Source organism: Gossypium arboreum, chromosome 1 (genome assembly GCF_025698485.1).
Source record: "Gossypium arboreum isolate Shixiya-1 chromosome 1, ASM2569848v2, whole genome shotgun sequence".
Lineage (NCBI taxonomy): Eukaryota > Viridiplantae > Streptophyta > Magnoliopsida > Malvales > Malvaceae > Gossypium > Gossypium arboreum.
The window spans coordinates 25,167,897-25,185,620 of NC_069070.1; positions in this window are offsets into that span (position 1 = coordinate 25,167,897).

Consider the following 17,724-nt stretch of genomic DNA (forward strand, 5'->3'; position numbering starts at 1 on the left):
GGGGCTTCCCTACATGATCAAAACCAAACATTTTATACCAACATCCCAGCCAACTCACAACTAAAACATACAACATTCATACCATTTCATTAACAACAAATTTCATGCTTTACGTTCATACCAAATCATACCAAAAATCACATAACAAATTCATTCATTCTCACATATCCAATCTCATGCCAAAATCATAACATTTCTACAACTAAATCACATTATCAATTTACCAAATTGACCACTCCCTTTAACCAACCATGAGCACATCACATAGGCATAATTTGCATCAAATATCATATACCAAAATGAAACCATAATTTCAACCATAATCTAGCCATATCACATGGCAAGATATATATTTTACAAAACATAATCAAAGTACTTCTAGCCTATACATGCCATAATTTAAAATATACATTTTCAAAAGGTACCAAAATATAATTCGATAGTTTGGTGATGATCCTCGATGATCTCCGAGCTCCCAGTAGCTTTGATATCTATAAACAGTTGAAAACACACATAAAGTAAGCTTTCAAAAGCTTAGTAAGCCATATACAAATAAACTTAACATCAACCTAGATCAATTCATTCATATAATTCAAGGCAAAATATATTCACATAGCCATGTATATCTTATAATTTATTTGATCATGATTCACATATATATTTCATATCTCATTCTCAAAGCAACTCATACTTATATCATATGTTCACCAAGGTATATGTACTTACCTTTCATTCTCAAACATGGTATACAATTCAAATGTACCTGGATCGGATACAATTTAACATAGTCGTTAATTTTCTCCGAATGTGTAACACCCCAAACCCGGCCTGGACGTTATGGTTGAATCTGGCGATGTCACATTGAAGTGTTTTTCGTAAAGCATGATATCGTTTGCAAAGCCTAATCTTTATTAAGCCTCATTGTGTAATCTAGAAGATGGTTTTAAAACTTGCGTTACAATAAAAAATATTTACTTGAAAACGTTATTAATTTCAAAATCTCATTTGTAGCAGAAGCTTGTAAAACAGCTGCACACTAGCATTTACTTGTAAAACATTGTTTTCTTACGGTAGCTCTTAAACTGTTTACGTATTCATGGTATTTTTGAAAAACATTGATCTTCTTGAAAACCTGCGTGTTTTTCCTACCACTAGCAATATTAAAGCAAAACAAATATAAATCTTAAAATAAAAAAAAATCTCGATAGGCCATATTACATAAAAATACCCAAATTAAACTACTTATAAATTAAAAGACAAATATGGATGCGTAAAATGTCGTGTGGCCACCTTCGAGTCCCTCGCAACACCGATCCATCTAAGGATTACCTACGCAGATATGCAGAAGGGTGAGTTTATGAAAACTCAATGTGTAATCCCCTAATAAACAGACAGTCAAACATACAGTGAACAAATACAGTCTGGGCCTAAGCCCATATCAGTACCAGTGGCAATATTAGTTTCGGCTTTAGCCCATCTCAATATAGAAATAGTCATATGTTTGGGTCTTGGCCCATTACTGTAGCAGTAAATAGTGCAGTATGCAGTAATTAGTGTAGTATGCTGGTCTTACCCATCCAGCCTCTACACTCCATCTCCGTCCAACCCTACACACTATGTGGGGATAAAATCAACCCACCCATCCCTACACACCAAAATAACACCGATTGCAGCACTAAATAGTATTTGCCTTAGAGCTGCCAGTATAATAGGATTAGAGCCATTAGTGATTTGCAGCAGAGCTGCCAGTACAGTACACTTCCTCCAATCATATAAAAACCCACCTCCATGCAATGCATCATGCCACATGTCATGTCATATCATAACATTATACATTTACTCAATACAGTTACAAATAGCATGCTAAATATAAACATACATCACATAAGGGCAAAACAGTCATCTTAGCATATAAGGGCAAAATAGTCATTCTACTACACAGGGGCAATACAGTCATTTTACCACAAAGCGGGTCTAGATACACTTACCGACCAAACAGTAGGTCCACAGTCGTCTCGGACGACTCGTACAACCTTAATAGTGAAAATGGGCCAAAGGTCCATAATGCAGGCCCATGTGGGCCCACACGCCGATGTGGCCCACAAGCCTAAAAAAATGGCCTTGGGCATGTGAACTACATAGCCTGGCCCAATCTTCTCCAAACGTCTATGTGGTTTACCAGTGTAAGGCCCACATGCCCGTGGGGCCCACACGACCTATTTTGGCTCAATAAGGCCCAAAGATGGCCTAAGCCCATGAAATCGCTCATGGTGGACTCTACGGCCAAACGCCCACATTTTACATGTTTGGATTACCATACGAGCGAGAACATGCTCGTGCATCGCCAATGGTCATACTTTTCTAGCTTTTGCCGATTTACGTTTATAGCAGTGTGGTTACACACCTGGTTGCAAAAACGTGTGAACTAGCCCACATGCACTCCAACCTATTACAACAAAAGCTTCGGTTAAATACCTAACAAACGAGTTGAAAGGAACCCTAGCCAATACTTGTTCAAGAGATTACCTACTACTCGCCTTGATCGATCACACTAACACAATTGCAAGAGTTCACTTACAACCCTTAAAGACTACTTATATTCCAATCACATCTTGTTACTATTACCATACTCGAAAGTCATTGAACCAAGTTTATAGCAGCTTATCGAGAGTGTAAGCTTCGAATAGGGGAAAAAAGTGATCGGCCTACCCCCAAAAGCACATATTTCAACCGAAGCTCAAGACGTAATAATCGCACCTCGAGAGCCTAAATAGAGATGGCGACAAGGGAGAAATATCCTAAACAGAGATGTAATAAGCCAAGGATTTGACGGCCAGAAGGAAACACCACAACAACAAGGGAGAAATATCCTAAAAATTGGAAATGGAGAGGCAAAGAGGAGAAGAAGTATAAGGCACAAGTATTAAAGTGTAAGGAGAGGGCGATGTCGATACCTAAAAGAGTAGAGAAGATAAGAGGAGTCCAAGAGCACCCAAAAATGAAAACAAAAGAAAATAAAGATGGGTGATGAGGTATTCGGCCAAGGTAACAAGGTAGAAGGGAAGAAGAATTAAGAGGGAAAAAGTGTGAAAATGCAAACCCGAATAAACACTGCCCTAAATTCTCCAAGCACAATTAGGCTCCCAAAGAAGAGAAAATGACCCCAAAATGCTAACTTCAGCCAAAAAAGAGAATCAACTCACCAAAGCTGAATTTTGAGTGGCTTAGCTTACCATTTCAGCACCAACTCTTCCACATTTCAAATTCTACATTTTCCTCCCTTAATTCTTTCCTAAAATCTCTCCACCATAATCTCCTCAACCACCAATTCAAATTCCACAACAATTCTGCAGTATTTCGGTCAAACCCTACTACCTTCAAGGCATAGGCAGCAAAATAAAACCCCCATTGCATAAACCAGGACTCGAACTTCAGACCTCAGTGTAATGGCCTAAACTCAAGGTTATTGGAACAGTGGTTTCATAACCACAAATCCAATATAAAGAGAAATTTATTTCAATATTTTTGCATGAAAATTTATATGATAGGAAAATCATATGAAAATATTGATAAAATTTTTTTACCGATTTAGTGGTTACTTAGAAAAAGAAATTATTGAAGAAATTGGGTAAAATAAGGTATCGGGACCTCTATCTCGTAAGACTAAGTCGAAGATAATTTTATAAAATGTGGTATTAAAATTTCGTTAGGAAATTTTAATGTTTGGATAGTTAATTAAATGAAAAGGACTAAATTTTAAAAGGTGTAAAAGTGGATGGGATGATTAAATAGCTTAAGTGTCTAATGAGAGAGGATTTAAAAGGAAATTAGACCCAAAATTTATTTGGGCTGGACGGCAAGGGCATGAAATCAGCAGGAAAATTGATAAATTAAGGGCAAAATTGGAATATTGCAAAATTAACTAAATAAAGCTAGGACTAAATAGGAAATATCTAGATTTCTCTTCATTTGTCTTCAATTCTAGCAGCTAAAAATGCCATAGGAGGGTTCTCTAAGCTGGTATTCTATAATTTTTGCACCAAGTGAGTTAATCCTTGCCTTTTTCCTGTAATTTTTGTATTTCTAAGTCTTTTACAACTACGTCCTACTATTAAATTCATTAGTTTTTGATTTCATGGATGAAATTGAAAGTCACCATGGTTGAGTTCTATAAGTTTATGATGAAATAGAATGAAATTAAAGCTTTAGTTTGTTTATGAGATGATTTTATTAGGTAATTTCAATAGAAATTGATTTTTAGGACCTAATTGTGAAAATGTTTGAAATTAAAGTCTATTACTGAAATTTTGATTCCTGAAGGTTGTAAACTAGTTTAAGGTGATAGAATAAAGTGTTAATTGAGAAAAATTAGCTCAATTGAGAAGCTAATTGAGTAGGGACGAAATTGTTATTTATTAAAAGCTTAAGGGAAAAATGGTAATAAACAGCTTGCACTAAAACAATATTAGACAGCAGCAGTAGACTAATTTTGAAAAATCACCATAAATTGTAGGAATCGAATTGGAAGATGAAAAAAATATGAAATTAAATCTCATTGAGTCTATTTTCTCATAGAAGAAACGATGTAAGCAATGGATCTGTAAATCATGAGATATAATGAATTTTGTGAGACAAGGTCAGAATGAATTCGAGTTCCACTGTTCTGATTTTGAAAAATCATATAAAATTGAATAAAACTTATTATGGGATTAAATTTATTTGTATAGAATACTGAATGAGTCTATTTTCAATCAAAACAAATGAGAACATCATCAAAATTTTTTATGAAGAGATAATTAATTTTAATTGAAGAAGGGTCAGAACTGTCAGACAGCAGAACATGGGTGACTTTAAAGAATAAAATGTACTTATTTGCTAAACCAAAAATTTTGAAAAGTTTATGGTAATAATATATATGAGTCTAGTTTCGGTAAAAATTAATAGATCTTAATTTGGAGTTCGGTAGCTCGAGTTATAAATAATTTAGTGACTATGACTCAAATAGACAGCTTTGAATAAACTATAAATAATAATAATGAAATTATAGAAATTGTTGCATATGAACATGAAACGTATTAAATTGATAATTAAATTTATTTATTTAGATCCAGAAGATTCAAATACGAAGCTAGATTGAGGAAAGGAAAAATTTCAGGATTAGTGGATTTTTGTACACGAACAAGTATCAAGGTAAGTTCATGTAACTTAAATTGTATTCTTAAATGCTTGAAATGTATGTTATTGATGTGAATATGATTTGAAAGTTCATTGTATGAAAATTTATGAAACATTGATATATTTGATAAAAATGGGAAGAAATCGCGGTTGAATGAAAGGAAATTTCGGTGGATCTCTAAAAAGGAATTGACGGTAAAAAGGATCTAGCCCGGACAGGTGATCCTATCATGATATAGCCCTCTCAAAGAATATATGTAAAATCGATTTAGCCCAGACAGGTAATCCGAATTAGGATCTGAATTTAGCCTGGACTGGTAATTCAGATCCAAGCTTATTAGAGTAATTATCGTTGCAGGGGATTTAGCCTGGACTGGTAATCCCGACAATACTCTATGAGTTTATATTGCGATGGATTTAGCTCGACCGTAATCCCGCTGCAAGGTTGAGGTTCGCGGGAGTGTGCTCTTTGAAATGGAAATGTGCACACATGAATATGAATTGACAGACCCGAAATTGTACACCAAAAGTGTACCTCTAAAAATCCATCGAAATTTCGATAAATTCAAATGGATAAATATGGAAAAATAACAAGGAAATGGAAATCATGGTATTGATGAGCTCATCCATCATGGTATATATTATTGGTACATGGAAATTATTGTACTAACTTGAATGTTGAGTTTGTGCATGTTAGGGTAATAATGCATTGAATGGATATATGAATGCATATTGTATTGTATTGAAAATATTAGGTAAGTATAATTCTTGTTACATGAGCTTACTAAGCACAAAGTGCTTACCCTGTTTCCTTTTCCCCTGTTTTGTAGTGTTAAGAGCTCGGAGGTCGGATTTAGTCGGAGACACATTGTAACACCCCGTACCCGAGACCGTTGCCGGAGTCGGACACGAGGGGTTTGCAGACTTATATCATTTGCTTTCACAGTCCATTTTAAAAATTTCTAGGCAGTTGGCTATCTGCGTCACTGTCACCTTAAAAATCATATCTTGAGTTCCAAAACTCGAAAATCAGTTTCGTAATTTTTCCCTAAAACTAGACTCATATGTCCATCTACAGAATTTTCTTTTCTAGAATTTTTGGTCGGGCCAATTAGTACAGTTTATTAGTTAAAGTCTCCCCTGTTACAGGGTGTGACTACACTGACCTTCATGCATTACGATTTGGATATCTCCCTGTACAGGGCTTCAATACTGATGCTGTTTGTTTCTATAGAAACTAGACTCAAAAAGAAATCTATACATATATGGCATGACTTCTAAATATCTCTGGTTAATTTATAATGAATTTCCAAAGTTAGATCAGGGGATCCAGAAACCGTTTTGGCCCTGCTTCACGAAAACTTTAACATCTCATAATATACTGTTCATATGAACGTTTCGTTACTTTCCTATGAAAATAGATTCATCAAGATTCGATTACATAATTTATTCACTATTTAATTCCATTCCTACTATTTTTAGTGATTTTCCACATCCACATCATCTCTCGCCAGATCTATTTTAAGGTAAACTTTACCTATTTCATGATCCTCCATGGATCAACTAGAGTTTGTCATACATATACCAAAAGTGATCATGAATAACCATTCCCATGGCTAACCGTTACCAACATTTCCATACCTCTCGATGGACAACATACAAAACGATTATAATGCTATGATCAAAGTATATTTAAGCCATTTTCGCATGGCTATCCAAATTTACACAAAACCGAAGGGTACATGACCAATAACAAAAAGGGTAGTCCTATACATGCCATTTCAAAGTTCAACCAAAAGTATACCAAAAAGGAGCTTTGATAGTGTGGGCGACTTCGACTTCAAAATCCCGAGCCCGATAGCTGACGAACCAAAATCTATAAAACAGAGAATCAAAGAAACGGAGTAAGCATTTAATGCTTAGTAAGTTTGAGCCATGAAATTAGACACAACCAAAATATAGCATTCATATGGCTAAACGGATAATCTCATATGCACAAATTCTCAATATCATACTTACTTCACATTACCAACCCTTATATTCATACACAAAAGATCAACTTAGCCAAGGCCAGAAGCTCATTAATTTACTGAGCGAATTTTATTTAAACGGAATCACTACCCCAATGCATATACGAAACGTACCTCATCGTTGGGTTTTACGAGCGTATCAATTTAAATTATTACAGCAAGATCACTCGTTCTCAAACCAAGTACCTTCGGAGTTTAGCCGGATATAGCCACTAGCTCAAATGCCTTCGGGACTTAGCCCGGTTATAGTAACTTGCACAATTGCCTTCTTTCAAATGATGCCGAAATTACTAGTAGTACAAGGCCCGTATCTGAGGGTCAAGGGGAAAAGGCAAAACGAGCCTTCTTTCAAATGATAAATGAATAGTTTAATCAATACTTAAGAACTAACCCTGTAGTGCAGCAAGTTCAAGCTCCCCCTCCTGCTCCTCCACCGATTCTCAGATCCCACAAGGTACAGGTACTGAATCTGTCAAAAATGGAAAAGCTCCAGTAGATAAAATTTGAAAATATTGGGCCAAAAAATTTTGAGCAGCAGTTGATGATGATTCCGAACGGGCTGAATTCTAGTTAGAAAACACTACTCGAGTTTTGGAGGAATTATCTTGTACACCAGAAGAATATCTGAAATGTGTCGTCTCACTGTTAAAAGACACAGTTTACCATTGGTGGAATACTAAAGCTTCAGTTGTTCCGAAAGAAGAAATTACATGGGAATTCTTTCAGACCTAGTTCAGAAAGAAATATATCAGCCAGAGGTTTCTTGATCAGAAGAGAAAAGAATTTCTTGAGCTGAATTAGTATCTGAAAATGAAAGAGAATTTGTTCGATTGAGTAAATATGCTTGAGAATGGGTACAGTCAGAAGCTGAAATGTGCAAACGATTCGAAGAAGGGTTGAATGAAGACATTAAGTTACTTATCGGAATTCTTGAAATTCTAGAGTTTGCTACATTGGCAGAGAGAGCTTATAAAGTAGAAAAATTGAGTAAAGAAAAAAAAAAGCTGAGAGGGAAGCTCGAATTTTTAGTAAAAGACCGATGGGAAAATCCCAATTTTCTGTTCCAAAGAAATTGAAGAAATACCAGGATCGTTCTACCTCAACCACTGAGTATTCGAGTAAAGAGCGAGGTTCTTAACACACTAATCCAAGACCTTCCACTCCATTAGTTACCGGTGTTGACAGTGTTGGTACCCCTAAGCCAAGATGTCAGTACTGTAATAAAATCCATTTTGGTGAATGCCGATTTAAGAGTGGGTCTTGTTACCGATGTGGTTTTCTCGATCATTTTCTTAGAGATTGTTAAAAAAGAGGTGAAAAAGAAGCTAAGCAGATATCAAGCTAAGTAATCCAGTTTTGAGGGGCAGACCACCTCAACCATCTGGTAATGTCAGTGGTAGCCGAGGAGCTGCGAAAGATATTGCAGGCAGGTCTGAAGCACGAGCACCTGCTAGGACATATGCCATCCGTACCAGAGAAGATGCCTCAGCACCCAATGTTATTACTAGTACATTTTCTTTACTTGATACTGATATTACTGCATTGATTGATATTACTGCATTGATTGATCCTGGTTCTACGCATTCATATATATGTGTTAAACTTGCAATTGTTAAAAATTTATTTGTTGAACCTACTGAATTTGTGGTTAAAGTCTTGAACCCCCTGGGTCAATCTGTTTTGGTGGATAGAATTTGTAAAAATTGTCCACTGATGGTAAAAGGTTATTGTTTCCTGGCTAATTTGATGTTATTGTCATTTGATGAATTTGACGTGATATTGGGAATGGATTGGTTAACCCAGCATGATGCAGTAGTAAATTGTAAACAAAAAAATATATTGTGCTAAAATGTCAGAATAGTGAGTTGCTCCGAGTTAAATCTGATCAGAGAGAGGGGTTATCTGATGTGATTTCAGTAATGGCAGCATAGAGGTATGTCAAAAAAGGGTATGATGCTTACTTGGGTTATGTACTCGACACCAAGGTATCTGAGTCAAGGATACAGGCAGTGCCAATAGTGTGTGAATTTTTCGATGTGTTTCCAGAGGAATTACCAGGGTTGCCACCAGAAAGAGAAGTTGAATTTCTATATATTTGATTCCGGGAACTACTCCAATCTCTATAGCTCTGTACCGGATGGCTCCTACAGAATTAAAGGAGTTAAAGACACAGTTGCAAGAACTTGTTGACAGGGGTTCTGTCCGACCGAGTCATTCACCTTGGGGTGTTCCGGTTCTATTTGTGAAAAAGAAAGACGGGTCTTTGAGATTGTGTATCGACTACCGGAGCTTAATAAAGTAACCATAAAGAATAAGTACCCGTTACCTCGGATTTATGATTTATTTGATCAGCTGAAAGGTGCTACTGTGTTTTCAAAGATTGATCTTCGATCATGTTATTATCAGTTACGAGCAAAGGAGTCAGATGTGCCAAAAAAAACCTCCAGAACCAGGTACGGGCATTATGAGTTTCTGGTTTTACCGTTTGGGCTAACTAATGCACCTGTAGTATTCATGGATTTGATGAATCAGATATTCAGACCGTACTTAGACAGATTTGTAGTAGTTTTCATTGATGATAATTTGGTTTATTCTCGGGATGAAGAACATGCAGAACATTTGAGAATTGTGTTGCAAATTCTGTGAGAGAAGCAATTATATGCTAAATTCAGTAAATGTGAATTTTGGCTTTGAGAAGTGGGTTTTCTAGGACATATTATATCTGCCGAAGCCATTAGGGTAGATCCAAGTAAAATCTCAGCTATTGTTAATTGGAGTCTACCAAAAAATGTATCCAAAGTTAGAAGTTTCTTCGGTTTAGCTGGTTATTATCGGAGATTTGTACAGAGATTCTCTATGACAGTTTCTCCAATAACTCGATTATTGCAGAAAGATGTAAAGTTCGAGTGGACTGATGAATGTCAGCAAAGTTTCAACCGATTGAAAGATCTACTAACGAAAGCACCTATATTAGTGCAGCCTGAACCGGGTAAGGAATTTATTATTTACAGTGATGCCTCTTAAATGGTTTAGGTTGTGTCTTGATGCAAGAAGGTAAAGTAATAGCCTATGCTTCAAGACAACTTAAACCACATGAAAAAAATTACCAGTACATGATCTTCAATTAGCTGCTATTGTATTTGCACTGAAGATATGGCGGCATTACTTGTACGGTAAGAAATGTCATATTTATACTGATCATAAATGCTTGAAATATTTGATGGCACAGAAAGATTTGAATTTAAGACAGCGTAGGTGGCTTGAATTGATAAAGGACTATGATTTGATTATTGATTACCATCCTGGTAAAGCTAATGTTGTAGCTGATGCTTTGAGCCGAAAATCTCTATTTGTTTTATGAGCTATGAATACCCGGTTGTCACTGACTGATGATGGTTCAATCATAGCTGAATTGAGAGCTAAACCAACATTTTTACAGCAAATATATTAAGCTCAGAAGAATGATGAGAAGTTACAGGTTAAACGGGCACAGTGTGAGTCAAGTAATGATTCTGAATTTCAGATTTGTTCTGATGGTTGTTTATTATTCAGAGGTAGGGTATATGTACCTCAAAATTCAGAGCTCATACAAAAGATTCTATGCGAGGCTCACAGCGGTACTATGTCTGTACATCCGGGGAGTAATAAAATGTATAATGATCTGAAAAAGATGTACTGGTGGTCGAGAATGAAACATGATATCTCTGAGTTTGTATCAAGGTGTTTAATATGTCAGCAAGTTAAAGCTGAACATCAGGCACCTTCGGGGTTACTTCAGCCAATTACTATACCAGAATGGAAATGGGAAAGAATCACTATGGATTTTGTATCGGGGTTACCTTTGTCTCCGAGAAAGAAAGATGCTATTTGGGTGATTGTTGACCAATTGACAAAGTCAGCGCACTTTATTCCGGTACGTATAGATTATTCTGTAGATAAACTAGCTGAACTATATATATCTGAGATTTTCAGGCTACATGGAGTGCCTGTCTCTATTATATGCGTGCCAGAGAGCTTCGGTTATAAGGGTGGTATATGCACAGGCCACCGGGTATCTGTTATTATTCCGATGAGTTCAACAAGAAATTTACTAAGTGAAAATACATATGTACATGACTATGCGATGAATAAGTGCAAGTATATCTATGTGAAAAGTTGTGAATAATGTGCTCGATAGTTGAGCGAATCTTTTGGTAAGATAGAATGGAGTAAGTGAAATTATGTAAAAGTGAAATTTTGTAATAAAACAATTTTGGACAGCAGCAGTTGTGTGACTTTGAAAAATCACCAAAAATGGTATAAATTGAATTAGAGGTTGAATAAGTATGAAATTAAATATTAATGAGTCAATTTTCTCATAAAAGAAACGTTGAAGGAAAAATAATTTCATATTCTGTGATAATTGGATTTTTGTGAGACATGGTTAGAATAATTTTGGAATCCCCTGTTTTGATTTGGGAAAATCATTAAAAATTGTAAAAAAATATTTGTGTCATAATTTGCATGCTTAAAATCCTTAATGAGTATATTTTCAATAGGAATTGATGGGGACAACATCTGAGAGCTGTAACATGAGATAAATAATTTTTAGTGAAGAGAGGTTGGAACTGTCGGACAGTGAAACAGGGGTATCTTTAATGAATAAACTGTACTAATTGGATAAACGAAAAATTCTGAATATTTTATGGTAAGAAGATGTATGAGTTTAGTTTCAGATAAAATTAATGGATCTTAATTTGGAGTTTTCTATCTCCAGATATAAATAAATTAGTAAGTATGACTCGAGAAAACATCATGACTAGAAAATCAACAAAAGTGTAATTATGATTACATTTTATGGAATCATGTTGATACTTTGCTTATTATTTTCATATGGACTTACTAACCTTTAAGCTTACTCCCTCCTCTCCATTTCCTTAGTTTTCTCAGGACAGCTCGGGGTTGGAGACCGTCGGAGGCAACATCACACTATCAAGCCAAGAACTCCAGAGTATCGTTATATGTGTATTAAATACTTTCAAGTCAGTGGCATGTATAAGGATTCGTTTTGATGTTAGATGCTTTTATGATTAGCCAAATGTATCGGCTTATATTGATTTATTGTATATGGCCATGAGTTGTGGCTTAAATGGTTATGGCTTATAATCCTAATTATTCTTGCTATGTGTTAATGTTTGTGATGTGTTTATAATTGGTTGTTATGAATGATTAGTATAACACATGTACATGATGAATGCTCTAAGACCATTCAAGGTGGTCGTGGCCATGGAATGAATGTGTAGTATGGTAGTAAGTTGATAATGATTGAATATGGACAATTGTAGAATGTGAATCGGAATGTCTAACTTGGTGTAACATAAGTATAGGTAATAAACACATGTATGACAACATGTAAATGCTTTAACGGAATTTTACTAAAGAATGATTAACCATTAAATTGATATTATACATAAGGCTTGGAAAATAGCCTAAGTGTTGGCTACACGGGCAGAGACACGGCCATGTGTCTCAGCCGTGTGGAGGACACGGCCTAGCACATGGGCGTGTGGCTTGGCTGTATGAATCAATTTGTTTTGCTGAAGTCATAAACAGAGAGTTACACAGCCTGAGGACAAGGGCGTGTTGAAGACACACGAGCGTGTCCCTGTGTCCACACGGGCGTGTGGCCCTGTTTCATGAAAATTTCTTTAATTTTTCCCAGAGCTTTCTAAAGTCCTTGATTTAGTCCCAAACCCCCCAATGTATGTTTTAGGCCTCGAAGGCCTGTATAAGGGATGATTTACATTTGTTTGAAAAGTTTTAATTTAGATGAAATTTTATGGCCTAGTTTTGCATGATTGTGAATGATTAAGTCTGGTAATGCCTCGAACCCTTCCCCGCTTCAGATACGGGTAAGGAGTGTTACAATGTGGGTCTATCGAGCATAAGATCAATAAGTGTCCTCACATGGTTGATGTAACATCCCAAAATAGGGCCTAGTTAGAATAGTAGTTTCGAGACCACAAATCCAACATCAAAATATTTATTTTATGGTTATTATGAGGCCTAGAATATGAGTATATGCATTTTTTAAAGCTTCATGAAGAAATTCTAAGTATAAGATGTCCAATTGGAAATTAGGGACTAAATTGAATAAATTGCAAAACTTGGTTTCTAGAAGCAACTTGTATGAAATTGCTTTAGATTATGAATTAGAAGGTCTTGGACAGAAATTTGCCCAAATTTTAAATTTTTGGACAAAAATGGGCTTGCATGGATGAAATTTTAAATAAAGGGCATAAGGGTATTTTTGTCATTAAGCATTTTAATGAAATAAAAAAGAGAAAAATGGAGAAAAAATATGCTCATCTTCTTCCCATAGCTGCAGAAATTTGGAAGACACCATACTTAGGGTTTCTTCAATTTTCAAGCTCAATAGTAAGTGCTCCCGAGCCCCATTTTTCATGTTCTTTGTATTTTTGAAATCCCGGTAGCTTGATCTCTCCATTTCTACCCACATTTCATGCTAGGGTTCATGTTTAAAAATTTACCCATGCATGAGTTGATTATGTTTTGATGGACTATGGAGGAATATGAAAGATTAATGTGTGTTAAACATCTTTTTCTAGTTGATTTTCATGAGAAACCCTTATAAGGACCATTTTGCAAAAGATGTAAATGTGTGGTAGAAATGAGAAAATAATGGATAATGTGGGCTACCATAAGAAGGAAAAGTGTTCGGCTAGGCTTGGGTAAGATGGAAAGTGCATGTGTTTCATTATCCGAGCCTAGGGACTAAATCTTAAGAATGTGAAAGGTTAGGGGCAAAACGGTCATTTGGACCAAGGGTAGATATTAAATTGAAATGCATAATGTAGTGTATTAATGAGTTAATTTTGCTGTTACAGACCCTGAGGAACAAATTTTGGAGGTCAATCGTGGTAAACGCAAGGTTTCGGAATAATCAAAACACAATCCCGAAAAGAATACTAGGTAAGTTCGGATAATCTAAAGTAAACCTCTAATATACATAATTGTATGATTTATGAATGCATGATATTTGCATTTATTGATGGTATGAAAATGCATGAAATGCACCTTTGGTAATGACTGGTTAATAACTGCCTCAGTTGTGGTTGGAAAGGGAATTCGATGGATAAACCATGTTTTACATGTGAATTGAGATCCTGCATGTGTTGCAGTAAGGATTTAGCCCGAACGGGTAATCCGTGATCTCAAATATGGAAAGGAATCTAGCCCGAACGGGTGTTCCTTGAATGATCAGGCCTCCCTAAGATTATGTGTGCATTATGGATTTAGCCCAGATGGGTAATCCGATTAGGGTCTGAATTTAGCCTGGACTGGTAATTCAGATCCGAACTCATCAAGGGTGTTTGTCACTATAAGGGATTTAGCCTGGACTGGTAACCCTAACATCACCTTACGAGTTCATGATATGGAGTATTTAGCCTGGACTGGTAATCCTGCCATGGGATGTGAGGTTCGCGAGAGTGCATATATGTGAAATGATCATTCATAAGAATTGACGGATAATGGGTACTCCATCAAGATTTCCTAGAAACTCAATGGGATAATATGATGTATGTTAACAAGATGATGAATGATGAGCTCATCTATATAAATTACATGATGCTTTGTTATGTGACTAACTCATTGATTGAGTGCATGTGATAGGAAATCATTTCATAATGGATGATTTCATGATTTAGATATGGATGTATGTTAATTGCTCGGTAAGTTTACTTTCCTGTTATTCGAGCTTACTAAGCATGTAAATGCTTACCCCTCTCTTTTTCCCTGTCTCAGAGAGCTCGAAGACTCGAAAGGATTAGAGGACAATTGGAGAGTCAACACACTATCAACTAAACAAGCTTTGGTATAAAGACTCTGTTTATTTTGTTAAATGGCATGTATAGTATTTTTGAGTATTTTATTATATGTCATTTGATTTTCCAAGTAAAGGCATGTAGAAATTTGTTTATCCCTTTGTATATGGCCATGGAAATTGGCTTAAATTAAGTAGGCTATGACCTACAATTTTATGCATGGTTTTAATTACTAATGATGGGTTGCTATCAATTGGCAATGAGTCACATGAATGAGCTAATTTCGGATGGATTAATGTAACATGAGAACCCATGATACTAAAGAGGAAATAACCATTTATGTATGAAACCAATGATAGGTTTCCATACAACTATTTTCATTAAGGTTATTTACAAGCGTAAAATTATGTTTTCTCTCAAACTTGGTAACCACTAAACACAAGTAGTAGAAAGGGGTGACTAAAGGCTTGGAAAATAGCCTAATAAATTCCATATGGTTGGACATACGGGCTTGTGTCTAGGCTGTGTGTGACACACTATTCCCTCCGATAGGCGTGTACTATGGCCGTGTGTCCTCTGCACTTAAAATTTTAGCTCAAAGTTGTACACGGGTAGACCACACGGGCGTGCATCATGACCGTGTTAAAATGACAGTTTCATCCACAGGCAGGCAGCACGAGCGTGTTCCATGGCCGTACTGATAAGTCAGTGTTGCCCACAGTTGAAGGGCATGGGAGTGCCTCAAGATACACGGGCGTGTGAGTCCCCACGGCCCAATCTATAAGGGCGTGTGTCCTTTTATGTTAAGAAACATTTTCTGAGAAGCCCAAGGTTAATCGAACGTGCCCGTATTTGTCCTGCATACTTTCTGATATGTTGTAGGTCTCGAAGTCCTATACAAGAGACAATATGTTCATGACTGGAAAGTTTTAAATTTAAATCAAATTTTGTGACTTGGGTTAGTATACTGAAAGTGTAAAGTTCCAGTAATGCCTCGAGCCCTATCCCGGTTTTGGATACAGGTTAGGGGTGTTACAGTTGAGCCGGTACAGGGTCTGATTCAGGAACAGGTTCAGCTTGCTAGGGGTTGTAGTCAGATTATGGGAGGTAATGGTGGTGGTCATGGTCAGGGGGCACTGGACAGAGGTGCGGCTCAGACTATGGCTAGACAATCAGCTTTGGTTTGCGCTACGAGGCACTATAAGGATAGAGATGCGACCGATATGATAGTCAATACGTTTTTTTTTTCATTCACTTCTTTATTTTGCATTGATTGATTGTGTTTCTATGCATTATTACATTTATAGTAGTGTATCGGGTAATCTAGGGATTTTGGCTTAGGAAACTAGTAGTATGCTTGTGGTTTAGGGGTTTGCATTCCGGGCTAATTTGATGGAGTTGTCATTTAGGGAGTTTGATATGATACTTGGTATGGATTGGTTGGTGGAGCATCGGGTTGGATTAGATTGTGAATCTAAAAGGGTGACTTTTAAGGTTGGGGATGGTATGAGGTTGTGATGGTTGACGAGCGTCAAGATTACCTCTTTAATGTGATCTTCGCTCTGGTAGCTGAAAAGTTACTTCGTAAAGGGTGCGATGCATATTTAGCTTATGTACATAACACTAGTATTATGGAATATGCTATAGAGGGGATTCAAACTATTAAAGATTATTTGGACGTCTTTCTGAGGAGTTATCAAGGTTACCATAGAATAGGGAGGTTGAGTTCAAAATTGAGGTTCTGCCTGGGACAGCTTCGATGTCCATCGCCCATATCATATGGCCCCGAATAAGCTAAAGGAGTTAAAGTTGCAACTTTAGGAACTTTTGCATAGGGGGTTTATTTGACCTTGTGTGTCCTCGTGGGCAGCACCGATTCACTTTTGTTAAAAAGAAGGATAGTTCTGTGAGAATGTGTGTAGATGATCGTCAGTTGAACAAATTGAAAGTGAAGAATAAGTACCCACTTTGTCGAGAAGTATGATTGAGATTTAGAGTTTCCTCGGTTTAGCAGGATATTATCAGAGATTTGTCGAGAAGTGCTCATTGATAACAACTCATTTGACTAAGTTATTACGTAAGAATGCTTCGTTTGTATGGGTCAATGAGTAGCAATTGAGCTTTGAGAAGCCCAAATTGATTTTGACTTTATCACACCCCAAAATTGGGCCCACAAGTTTTGAGGGTAAATAAAGATTTTTGGCTAGGAGTAGATTCGAAAAATTTTGAATTGTGCAAACCTGAAATATTTTTTATAATAGCTTTTGAAAATTTAAATAAAATTTTTAAAATAAGGTTGAAAATATCTTTAAATTGAAATAAGGATTGTTTTGTAAAAGGGTTTGCATTAGGAGTACCATTAAGGTAAATATCCTATTTCGCCCATCCATCTACATTAAAGTCACGATTCTTCTTCTCTATATTTTTTTGTTGTCTTCCATTATTTTTCCAAATCCTATTCCTTCAATTTTGATTCCCAAACTTCATTCCTTTGATTTCTATTAACACCCAATCAATAAACCTCCATAGAATTTCACGAAATGACACTAAAAACACCATTAATTTGTCATCTTTCAAGTTTGTGGGCTTTTTGAATTTTTTACTAAACCTTCATTTTTCTTCCATCAAAGGTAACAATTCATCTTTCTATTAGTTTTAGATGTTATCTGGTCTTTTAAAATTAAGTTTTTAGC